The 12758-nt window shown below is 47.7% G+C and overlaps 1 long non-coding RNA gene across 2 annotated transcripts in view; it reads right to left on the bottom strand.

Moving 5' to 3' along the window:
* Nucleotides 1-12758, bottom strand: part of LOC144244280 (uncharacterized) — a 96688-nt gene that overhangs the window by 797 nt on the left and 83133 nt on the right. Inside the window, exons 3-5 of one of the 2 annotated variants that reach the window (XR_013338891.1) lie at nucleotides 10557-10701; nucleotides 10010-10191; nucleotides 19-466 (exon numbers count right to left, since the gene is read on the bottom strand). This is a non-coding gene — a long non-coding RNA (uncharacterized LOC144244280). Of the gene's footprint in view, nucleotides 1-18; nucleotides 467-10009; nucleotides 10192-10556; nucleotides 10702-12758 lie in introns of those variants that run through there. The other variant, XR_013338890.1, reaches the window with a different exon arrangement.

Here is a 12758-nt window from a genome sequence, read left to right as displayed (position 1 = left end):
CCCCCCCCGCCCCCAACAACCTCCCTTTAACTCAATCACCTCTTTAAAGGCCCTATCTCCAAATATAGTCACATTCGGAGGTCCTGGGGATCAGGAGTTAAAATTCAACATGTGAAAATTAGGGGCACACAATTCAGCCCATAACAACATCCATCCCAAGTGGTCCCACTGACTTTTCAGTCTTCTAAGTAATCCCAGTAGCTTCCTGGCTTCTCAGGGGCTGACGGGCTGGGAAGCTGGCAAGGTACTCATTCATCAATGGCTATAAACTCTTGGTTACAGGCTGGTTGTAAAGAAGTGGGGAGGAGGAATGGCTCCGTGCCAGGTCTTGGATCTGAGACACCAAAGATTTTTGTATGGAGTGGAGGGTCCCTTCAGGGAAGTTTTTGGAGGAAAAGTGAGGTACCAAGTTAGAAGAGTCAATGTAGCAAATCCTTCATCCTTGGCTAAGAAATTGGACTGGATCCTGTAGATAATGGAGAATCATTAGACAGTAGTAATATAATACTTGTGTGACTCTCCTGTTTCTTATTTGTTTTTTTTTTTTTTAATACTGGCAGCTGAAAATGACTATTCTAGTCTATGTGAGCCTACAGAGCTCTTGCTTATTAACACAGCATTTAAAAAAAGATAATCTTGGCAAACAAGACGTGGGGTTAAAAGAAAAGACAGCCTTTGTTCCATCAAATAAAAATATCAGAGTTGAATAAGCCCTACTCTGTTTCACTGGGCCTACACAGCCAAAGGAAAAAAGTTGTCAACTATCCTGATAATCCTTTTACTTATGGCGGTTTTAGCTCTTGTGGAGGATAGAGCTACCTAGTCTTACTCCCCTTTAGAAAATCATTAAATCCTGAGCCATCTAAATGCTAGAGGTAAAATGGATATTCCTTCCAGAATATTCCTTTTTGGAGCTCCTCTGTGGCACAGGCAGATTCTTTCTTAACCTCTGACTTCCTCTGCTACCCCTGTGAGTTGCCAAGGTCCCCACCCAAAGATCCCCAGAGGAAGGCAGCTACAAGAATACTCACTGGCTGTGATGGAACTTGCTTTTCTTATTGAAATGGAGATTGAAGGTCAGCGAACCAAACAAAAACCAAAGCAGAGCAAACTCATCAAAATGCAGGCCCCTAAATTGAAACTAACACTGCTTCACTCTTCATTTAAAAGAGGGATGGAACAGAAGGCCACTGGCTTCCCAGAAAATATGGCACTTTTCCCTCGTTAAGCAAAAGAGATTTAATTTGCCTTCTATTTTAAGACTTGGCCCTATATTTTGTCTCTATCCTTGTCCTTTTACCTCATTTCTCTTACCGACTTCCAATGTTTTTTATCGTTGCAAACACCTTAAGTCTTTTCTGGAACAGGACGCACATACAGACACACTCATCCCAACAAATAATACTTGAAGGTCCTCGTTGGTCACGCTACTGCTCAGGCTCTTTTTTTCCCCTGAAAGAGGAAGGCTTTCTCTTGAAAGCCTGGACTACGCAAAAGGAAACAGCTCAGTCTTCCATCTACATTCTCAGCTGGGTGTTGGCCAAGGTGAAGTACAGAGAACATCAGACAGAGGGTCTATTATCTGTGTCCCAGGATGGCTACTGTGTGTTATGGACTGAATGTTTATCTCCCTCCTACCAGATTTATATGTTGAAGCTCTAAACCCCACTGGGATGGTATTTGGAGGTGGGGCTCTTGAAAGGAAATTAATGTTTAGATAAGGTCGTGAGGGTAGAGTCCCCATAACGGGACAGGAGGAGGAGGAGGACTAGACACCAGGTGTTCCTTTCTCTGACATGTGAGACCACGGTGAGAAGGTGGCCATTTGCAAGCTAGGAAGAAAGCCCACACCAAGAACCAAATCTGCTGGCACCTTGATCTTGCACCCCCCGGCCTCCAGAACCGAGAGAAATAAATGTCTCTTGCTTAAGCCATCCACCCAGTGCATGGTATTTTGTTACAGCAGCTCAAGCTGACTAATTGCACTGGCCAAGTCTTGAAGGTAAAGCAGCAAACCTCCCAGTGTGGTTTGCCCCCTGACAAGTCACGTGCCTGACCCACGGGGTTTCCGTTAGCTCCTTGCTGAGTGTCTGTGGCTGGTGTAGCCCTTTGCATCCCTGAGGATCCCAGAGCTTTCACCATGTCATTTCCCACTCCCTTACAAAAACGGAAGCACCAGTCCTCACACACCAGCTTTTGCTACACTCCAAGGATCTGGTGGCATTTCACGGGAAGTATAATTTTCCTCTTGTGTGTTCTTGGGAGCTGGCCTTTTCTCTGCTAATGTTGCAGTTTCCATAAAGTTTCACCATGTGCCATCTCTCTAAATTTATGGCTAATTTACTTTTTTTCTATCCCATTCAATGAAAACCAATCACAATAAATTACACATTGCATTTTTCAGCCCCGGCAGACATTCCAGTTGACGACAATATGTTAATTACAGAAGCTGGCACTGTTCATCTAAATGAAGACTGGTAAGGCCTAATTGCCTGAATGAGGGGGGAGGGGGTGATTCTAAAACCTGTGCCATTGCCAAGGTCTTTGCTGCCTGCCTAAGCAAGCTGACCGCATTCCCCTGAAGCAGCTTACAGGGAGCACAGGACAGTAGAGTTAGAGTAATTATTCTGAAATTAATCTGTATGAAACCTACATAAACTTCTGAGACATCTGGACTGTGATCAAACACTTTAACTCTTTCTCTCTTGTCTCTTAAATTTTATCCAGTGAGGATCCTCATCTGCAGCTGGGTGAAAATTCTAGCAGTTGCTCAGGGCTTTCCACATCCCATAGTCCCTTGAAGCCCCAAACAGACTTAATTCGGTAAACAGAATGTCCTTCCTTCTCCTCCAGCAGGGCATTATTTTGGGTGGGAAGCCTGACTGGGGGCGGGGGGGGAGGGGGGAGGGAAGTTCTTCTAATCCTTACTCTCTCCTCATTCACCCGCCAGATGGAGGGAGGACAGAGGTAGGAAGAAGAGAAGCAGAGGCTGCGGACAGCTGCGATTCCAGCGAGAGCTCCTATTCCAATGGAGGCTAAGTGAGGTCTTCATTTTGGCCTGGCAGAGTCCAGGCTGATGCTCCCGCGGGGCCCTTTCAGGCACTGCCCGCTGGTCCCTCTGTCCTGCAGCTCCCTAACGGGATGGTTAGATCCTTATCGTCAGCGGCCTTCTTCATCAGGCCATCCTGACTTCCTCCAGCTTATCCCACCAGGGTCCCTTGCCCGGGTCTCCTGGCCCCTCCACGCTGGTCATTTAGAATGAGACCCAAGATGGCCCCAAGGCTGCTCTTCTGCTCCCACAGCTGCGGGGAGCGGGGAGCTCCCACCCCACACCTCTGACACACTGAGTTCTCTCTGACCTTCCAATTTCCCCCAGCACTTAGGCCCCCGCCCGTGGAGTTAGAGGCACCCCCCTGGGTCTCCCAACCATATCCAGACATTGTCAAAACTCTCGAGGGCTGCTCTGGAAATCCCACTGGCTTAGGCCTGGGTGAGGGGCGGCTAGAACTCACGGCATAACCCCCTGCGGCCCCGGAGACTCATCCCACCATATCTGATCCCTTCTGGGTCATTGTCGTTCTGGCTTTGAGGTCTATGAGAGGACCTTCCGGAGGGCTGCTGAGAGATCCTCCTGCCTGCCTGGGGGCAGGACTGCTAAATGCTCTGGGATGTAATGGACATCCCTACCCAGTGACCCCAATGTCAGACAGATTTCGCCCCTGGAGATTCACTGGTCATCAAAAGCAGGACAAAAGAGGCACATTCTTACACACGCATGCATCCTCGAGACCCCTTTACGCTTCGTGGGAGCTTCTCCTAAGACTGACTCACCAGGCTAAGCGTGACCAGGGAAGAATCCTCTACTTATCGTTGTTTCCTTCTACCCAGGCCCTCAACACCTCAGGGGCAGATGCCATTCCTGACCCTTTGAATGGCGCTCTGGACACACTGGGTTCCAATAAGGTCTGCTGCATCTGATGAACTAAATAATATTCCACTGCTTCATGAGAGTATGAGCAAGGACCCAAACACATAAAATCTGAGAAGTCAGAGACAAAAGCCCAGACTCTACAGGAACAGACCAGTGTGTAGGAAGTGTATTCACTGCCCTTTCACGTGTTCACTATCCCTTCCCCGATGGCTTCCATTTCCACCCCATCCCCCCCCTCCTCACTCGCTGGTCTGGCCAAGCATTCTGTACATACCCAAACACCAACTCTAGGCCTCCTGCTGATCATGTAATGGCGGAGAGCCATGACAAGTGACAGAAATGGGGAAGATGTGCCTCTGGGAGGCAGAAGTTAACATCCTGGAAGGTAAAGGAATCTGCACGGAAGGCAGGGCCTGGAGAGACAAAATGTGGGCAGGGCCCTGATGGGAAAGAGCCCAGAGATGGGGAGGAGACAGGCTGGGAATGGCCTCAACATGACAGAATTTGGGATCGTCTTCTGAGGATCTTTAGGCCCTTTTTTCTCGTTTGTCTTTGGCTTTTGAGCTTCTGTCTTAGGTTTGGGAGTTCATAAAAGGAATATGTTCTGCAAATACCGAGTCAGCAGATAGCTATCACATGAGGATCTTCAAGACGAAAAGCCCAAATTGTCTTCGAAGAGTATTTTTAATTGTGCCAAAACACACACAGCATAAAATCCACCATCTTTACCATTTTAAGTGTGCATATTAGCAGTGTCAAGTAGACTCACACTTCTGTGCAGCTGACCTCCAGAACCTTCCGTACTCACCAAACAGCTCTCCCCCACCCTCTCCCCCTCCCTCTAGCCGCTGGCAGCCCCCACCCTCCCCTCCGTTTCTAGGAGGTTGACCTCATACACCTGGAATCATACAGTCTTTGTCTTTTTGTTGAAGAGCATGCATTTTTAAGTCCTCCTCTGTGTCCGGGACTGTGTGTGACCGTGAAATACGGGAGGAAGGGGAGTTTAACACTGAGGTTGTTGTCAGTTTGCAATCGCCACCAATATTGTCAGTGAATCCGGGAAGAAGCCAGCCCTGGCAGTGGCCCGCTCGTACCACCCAGGCCCATGACAGAGGCGGCCCCATCCAAGCTCTTATTCTGGTCCTGACTTTCCTCCCTCACCCCCGCCCAAAGCTGCTGGGACCAACTGTCACATTGGACTCCGGAACAAACTAAGTCACACAAAGCTGCGAACAGCTGACAATATAATAAGTCACATTGTGTTTCAACATAAAGGACTAAATCTCTAAGAGTATAATTTCAGACGACAGCCTGCTGTAGAGTGAATGTTTGTGTCCAAATTCCTATGTTGAAACCTACTCCCTATTGTGATGGTATTTTGGGGTGGGGCCTTTGGGAGGTAATTAGGCTGTAAAGGTGGAACCCCTCATGAACGGGATGAGTGCCCTACTATAAGAGACATTAGAGCCCCCAGTGCCGCTTCTACCATGTAAGGACACACCAAGAAGATGGTGGTCTGTGAACCAGGAAGTAGACTCCTATCAGGCACTGAATCTGCCGGCACCTCGATCACGGACTGCCCCGCTTCCACAACTCTGGAAAGTACATGTTTACAAGCCACCCAGTCTATGGTATTCTGTGAGAGCAGCCAGAACTAAGATCCAGCTGTAGTTTGGTGGGGGAGACCCCATTCATAGCAGCCCTTTAGGTGGCTACGCAAAGCAACAGGCTCCATCTCTGTCCACCACCTTAAGTCTGTGGTGCTCAGAACTGAAACGCTTTGCCTTGCTGATGCATCCTAGGAAGAATTCATCTACTGAAGCCAAGGTCAACTGGCAGAGCACTTTCCAGCGAAGTCCCTTGCTGCCTCCCTGTGTTGGAGTGGAGCCACCATAATCAGCCTCTGGTGCCCAGGCCAGCTTCTAGAACAACTAGGGAAACCACACTGGGTTGGGAGCCATCTATGGCTCTAGGGGGAAAGACCTCGGAATGCCAGCTCTTTGGGGCCACCGATCTAGAGATGTACTGTCTTAGCCAAGGTTCCAGAAGCAGAGTCTGAGACGAAGACTCGAGGCACGTGATTTATGGACGGAGTGCAAGGAGGGAAGTGCAAGAATGGCTCTCAAGGCAAGGTGAGCCGTGACCTGAGGCACGAGGGTACTGAAGTGTTTGCATATGGCGGTCACGCTGTCCTTTGGCCAAGGGGCTGGCCTTCATGGTGGGGCCAGTGGTGAGGCAAGCCTTCCGGTGAGCAGGCTGGCTGGCCCTGGCCTGGTAAAAGGACACGGCTGGCTCTTCTGGAAGAACATTAACACCTGTGTGACTCATGTGTGCAAACCACCCATGTGCTAGAAATCTGAAGTGGTTGCCCCTAGAAACAGTAATAAACTATGGTCCAATTATGGAGCAATTTCATGGCCATGAGACAGCCGCGGTGAAGAACTTCCAGTGGGAGAACACAGACCGAGCTAAAGGTGCTGATGATTTACATAAAGGGAACGTAGCCCTTACCTGTTACACGGTAAAATATTGGCACAGCACTTTTTAAGAGGGTGGAAAAAATAACTCGGGACACGAGTTTGCTGCCTATGAAACCCAATATCATAAAATCCCCTCTGATATGAATTGGCACCAGGCACGATTTCAAATATTTAGCATCTTCTTCGGAGATGTAATTACCACTCTTCTTTGTCCATCTGTGTTTGCTGTACCCTCCGGACGGAACAGGATGCCATCTCACTGATTTGGCAGATTTGTCCACCTGGCTTTTCAGCAATTGGTCATTTTTCCGTCTGATGGTGAATGCCTCCCCTTCCCCCCAGCTTCAGCATGCAGGCCAGTTCCCCCCACCCCCCATCTCATTGCTCCCAAATCCAAGAGGAAAGCTCAGGGAGAACTCAACAGAGGAGGGTTGCTTTTCCCATTGCTTGCCTGCCCTCTGATCCTTCCAGAAGATGCAATGGGCAATCCACTATGACATTAGTGGGGGCAGCTCAGGAGACCAGGAATGGCATATGCCTCGATGGCGTACCCTGAGGGATAGCATCTGCTTGTTGACAGAGTGGGTGGGCCCCGAACAAGGCGTGGACCAGCTGGGAGGCCTCTCTGCACCAGGCAGAGCTGGCTGGCAGGGAGGAATGGCCACTGCCACCCAGTGGAGCTTGAATCTGACCTTCTAACCTGATGAGTCATCTCCCCTGGGTTTCCCCTTGGTTTCTGGCAGCATTTGTAATCTTCAAGGTGGCACTGATTTCAAGGAAGTACCCTCTCTGTTTCTTTATGGCTGAATACTATGTCAATGAACGGTTTGGCCAATCCGGAAATTCCAGTGGCGAGACTATGCCCTTCAGCGCGCCCTTCCACCTCCTTCAGCCCCTGTATAGATGTGCCCCAGGAATCAGCCCCTAGAGTTTCTAGTACTGGGGCCCAGCGGAGAAGAGTCTACATCCCCTGACCACATGAAAGAAATGAGCTTCTCCTCTGCCAAAGGGCACTGCCTCCTCTGTCCCAGGGTCTCTGTAGAGCTTTCCACCCTCTGGAGTAGAAAGTGTTGGGACCGGCGGGGATGCAGACATCATCCAGCACAAGGGGTTTCATTTCTGCATTTTCCCAGCTGTCTTCAAACCAAGGCAAGACTCAAGCCTGGGGCGTCTCGGGTTGGTGCCGAGGGGACACCTGGCTCCCTGCTCAATCAACTACCTTCATCCACAGGCCCTGAGGGAGCTCCCTGGAACCCACTGGAAGCCCCAGAGCCTCTGGAAACCACCGATCCAGTGCAGCGCCATCTTCTGCATGTGCAAACAATAAATAAATAAACCCAGGCCTACACCGGAAAACAAATGACGCAGCAGGTCCATGAGGGAGCTGGGTCTGAGGCCCTCTCCTGTCACCAGGCAGATGGCCTGTCCCATTGGCATGAGAAGCCTCCTGCTAGAGCCACACCCCTTCTCAGGTCAACCCCTCTCCTCGGTCACCGCTCAGCACTGAATGCCAGACAGGGTTTTCATCGTTCCCAGACTTAGGCCTCTGCCTCTTCAGCCCCTGTGGCCCCCCGGCTCTGTCTGTGTGTGTCCTGGGAGGGAGGTGCCCGGGCCTGGGCAGAGGCTGTTTGCCTTGTTGGGGCATAGGGCTGGTGTGACTTCCTTTGTTTGATGTTGCTAAGCTCTCAGAAAAAAAATAAACAAACCCACAGCTCCACAATGAGGTTTTAGGTCTCCCGGGGCCTTGGGGACCGGAGGCGGGGCCGAGGCTGGGTGACAAGACCACAGGGTAGAAGACGCAGTGTTGTGACCAAAAGACAGAAAAATGACAAAAAAAAAAAAAAAAGACATTAACCTTTCCAGAGCTTCCAAGTCTGTCACGACCCCTACACGGCAGTTCTGACCTCTGGAAATGGGCAGGGCTCGCACCTCCGGTCTCTCCTTTTCCATCTTCTGCTCCATCGTCTTTCTGTGTTCCTATCCCCCGGCCTCTGTCGCTCATTTCCTCTGCTTGCCTCTTTCACTCACTCATTCTCTGTGTCTGTGCCTACATGTGCCTGTGTTGCCGTCTTTTTCTGTTGCTTCACTTTCCCTGCTAGGTTTCCCTCTTTCCATCTCTCTCTCTTTTCCCTTGTGGTACACGTGAACACACACACATGCATACGTGCACATGCAATACACGCACCCACTCACACAACTCATATTCCCAGATACAAACATAGAGAAGCATGCACACATACACAATCCCACACAGTTCACACTCACACGGAGTCACACGAATACACACACTCCCTCACCCCTCCCTCTCTAGCCTGGCTATGTAAATTCAAAGAAACACCGGCTCCTCTCAACAGGCTTATTGACACCTTTTTCCATTAAGAGCGATTAGTAACTATAGGGGTGGCTCAGTTAATCAAACAGGTCCACAGGATGCTAGGACCAGTCAGCTGGGAGGCCTTGGATACAAAGCCCATTCCAGCCATACCACCCCCTGGAAAGGAGCCTCCTATCTCAGTCATTTGAGCAGGTGGTGAGTTTGGCTGCTGCAACCAGACTAAGAAACAGAACATGTCATAGGTCTTTTTGAAGATGGTTGTGGTTGGAGTTTGGAGGCCTGCGTTGGTTTAGCTCTTCTGAGACTGGGTTTAGAAAAGAAATATTGTTTTAAGAAAGGAAACCATAGTCATGCAGGTTTGTTTGGCTGGTGGCTCTAGTCTTGTTTACAGGACCCCCCAGGAGAGGCAGTGGGGTTGCTATTTAAGTCGAAAGCAAGATGGTGGATTCACCAGGTCAAGGAACTGAGAGAGACTAAGGGATTCTCAGTTTTCCCCATGGCCCTGTTACAGATCAACTGCTTGACATGCCGCCCAGTTAACTTCCTGCATTACTTAGTGTCACCGTGCCAACAGCCCAGTAAGAATGACACTACTAATTACAAAGATTGTGCAGAAAATTCATCATCAGGGCTAAATGGTAACAAACAGGAAACTGCAAAAATATTTTTATTTCCTTTTAATTTATTCAAGGCGAACACATGATTTAGAATTCTCTTTTGCAAAGGAGTTTGGGGCCAATAATTTTGAAGGCTAATTGCCTTCAAAATCATTCATAGGCAATTAGCCTTCAAAATAATTCACGGGACAGGGGTACCTGAGTAGAAGATCAGGAAAGGTCATCTGACCACAATAAGGAAAGTGGGGCAGAATATTTAAGAGTGGGATCATTCCAGAAAATCTGCCACATATGGTAGTTTTCCAGTACTTAGTCAGCCACAACGGTGATGCCATAGTATTGGGTAGGAACTAATGCTCAAAATAGGAAATCTCCCCACGCAGCGCAAAAATGTTAAATAAAGTTTAATGTATTCTGCTTAAGTAGAAAGAAATATATAAGTATATATCCATGTATATGAAGAAATATGTATGTGTGTGTATATATATTATATTATAGATATATGATTTATAAAGAAATTAATCTTCCTAAAGGTTAAAATGTGAAACTTCAATGATTAGCTTAAAATGTTAAATTTTAAACTTCCTAAAAGTTAAAAATGTTCATCTTACAACATGTTTAAAATAAAAAACATTTGGGGTCTTACCTCAGTAAATCCTCAGCTATTTGGAGAAACTCCGTCATCACCTTGACATATTTTGCAAGAGTGCCCGGTAGCTGAGATCTCCTGATACGTGATTTATAAGCAATTCTCAAGTGCCTGGTTGTTATGAAGAATTGGTTGTCTCTGTATCTTTTGGGGGCATGCGCATTAGTTACCTAATGGCCCTATAACAAATTAGAACAAACTTAGTGACTGAAAACAACATGCACAATGCATTATCTTAGAGTCTATAGGTCAAAAGCCTAAAATGGGTCATGCTGAGCTAAATGCAAGGTGTTGGCAAGACTGTAACATCCTCTCTGTAGATGTTAAGGAAGAAACTGATTCCTTGCCTTTTTTTTAGCTTCCAGAAGCTGCCCACATTCCTTGGCTCATGGCCCCCTTCCTCCATTTTCAAAACCAGGAATGGTGGGCTGAATCCTTCCCACATGGCATCCATCCCACCCCTTCCTTCAATAGTCACATCCCCTCCCCACAGACAGGGAATGTTCTCTGTTTTTAAGAATTCATGTGTTCAGATTGGACTCACCTGGATAATTCAGAAAAATCTCTCCATCTCCTCCTTCCTTAACATCATTGAAAGTCCCTTTTGCCTGGGAAGGTAATCCATTCATAGGCTCCAGGGATTCAGTGGTAGATATCATTGGGGGCAGGTAGAGGCCCGGATTCTAGACCTGGAATTAACAGAGATTCATTCAAATTTAAGAACTGTCAACACGTTAGGGCACCTCAGTGGCTCAGTTGGTTAAGTGTTCAATTCTTGATTTCCGCTCAGGTCATGATCTCACAGTACATGAGACTGAGCCCCGTGTCAGACTCTGCACTGTGTACAGAACCTGCTTGGGATTCTCTCTCTCCTTCTCTTTCTGCCCCACCCCTTCCCTTACTCTCTCTCTCTTTCTCTCTCTCTCTCTCAGAATAAGTGAAAAACATAAGGAAGGAAGGAAGGAAGGAAGGAAGGAAGGAAGGAAGGAAGGAAGGAAGGAAGGAAAGAAGGAAGGAAGGAAGGGAGGGAAGAAACATTAGCATGCTAGAGTAAGGCCTGGAATTGCTCCAAACTTTTGCTACTCCTCTGAGCAAATAAGAAAAATGGAAGGGGCTTTGGGGCGCCTGGGTGGCTCAGTCGGTTAAGCATCCGACTTTCGCTTAGGTCATGATCTCACGGTTCGTGGGTTCGAGCCCCGTGTGCTGACTGCCCGCTCAGAGCCTGGAGCCTGTTTCAGTCTGTGACTCCCTCTCTCTGACCCTCCCCTGCTCACGCTGTCTCTCTCTCTCTCCTAGAAATAAATAAAACATTAAAAAAAAAAGTTAAAAAAAAAAAGAAAAGAAAAATGGAAGGGGCTTGACTGACTGTGTCAGACAACAATCTGGGACTGTCACACTCTAAACCATGGTATGAAATCCTGGAGCAAGGCTGTTTGCGGTGTCCTGGGGAAAGGAGGGTACAGAGGAAGCTCCGTGCATGGCAGAGCGTGTTATAAACAGCCAGCTTCTGATACAACAGCTACGGGATCAATAGGCTGGGTTTGACATCTTCGAGCAAAGTTGTAGAGTGAACTGGCCTGCATTTCGGGAGACTCAGGCTCTAGTGCAGTAAGCAAGGGACTAATGCTATGGCGTAAGGAGAAAACCAATATGACTGATACCCTTGAATCCCTGGATAGAAGCTATATGCAGTTCTGTGAAAGTATTGCACACATACGTAACACAGATGCACGGCAGGATAAAATAGGGGCTACAACTCCAGGAAGAACATGCTAGAAGGCTCATGACATGGTCCTTCTGGGCCATTTTGTGGCTCTCCTAGAAACAAAGCAACAGTTTCAGGGACAGCTCAGACCAACTGAGAAGGCCAAGGATATCCCCTAAGTCTGCCTTATTTCCCTCTAATAGTCTGTTATGGTTCTATCTTGCTTTATTTACTCTCATTTTTAAAAATCTAATGCAGTTGTTAGACCTTTCAGAATCCTGCAAGGATGCAGAGTGGATGTGATGGTTTTTCCTTACATAACATAGAAAGAAGTTTGTGAAACGCCTTTTGTCTTTGTTCCCACTTGGGATCATGATGAACTTGCAATCTGCCCACCCCCCAGGGATAAGGAGGCTATGGTGAGGCCCCTGACTTTTGAGCTTAGTGTTGGCAACCATGACTGATACCCAGTTGTCCAGGTGTTTATATAGTGTCTACTGTATACTTAGTGTGCTTGTTCACCATGTTAGAATGGGATGTTCAACATGGAGCTGATACAGGGTTTGGGTTTGTTTGTTTGGTTGGTTTTTGGCTCATTCAAACTGATGTAATGATATAAAAATAAAAACATGGTGAACAGTTTGTGGGTAGAAGGTGAGTGGGTGCAGAGTTATGGAGGAGGATGAGAATTTCAAATACCTTAAAGGCAATGACAAGATGCGAGGGATGGTTGATAGTATGAGAAATGGAGATCTAGGTATACATTTGAAGTTGTGGAGATAACTGTTGGAGACACCGAGGGTGGTGTACTTGGCAGGGAGGAAGGGGTGGGGGGTGGAGGGGAGACAGCAGTGGAATAGCTAGTGTATAGGAGCCAAGTCCACATCTCTCAAGGCAGGAAGTCAACAGACAAGGTCTAAAAGTTGATAAAATGAGAAATAGCAACGTAAGCTTGTTAGTTAAAGATAGGGAAATAACCACCAGAGGCAGAAAAACAAAAACAAACCAAAAAAAAAAACCCCCAGAAGTGAGCAAATGCAA

The sequence above is a fragment of the Crocuta crocuta genome, unplaced genomic scaffold (genome assembly GCF_008692635.1).
Source record: "Crocuta crocuta isolate KB4526 unplaced genomic scaffold, BGI_CrCroc_1.0 scaffold138, whole genome shotgun sequence".
Lineage (NCBI taxonomy): Eukaryota > Metazoa > Chordata > Mammalia > Carnivora > Hyaenidae > Crocuta > Crocuta crocuta.
Note: the sequence above shows the minus strand (reverse complement) of the source record. Positions and strands in the feature narration are given on the sequence as shown.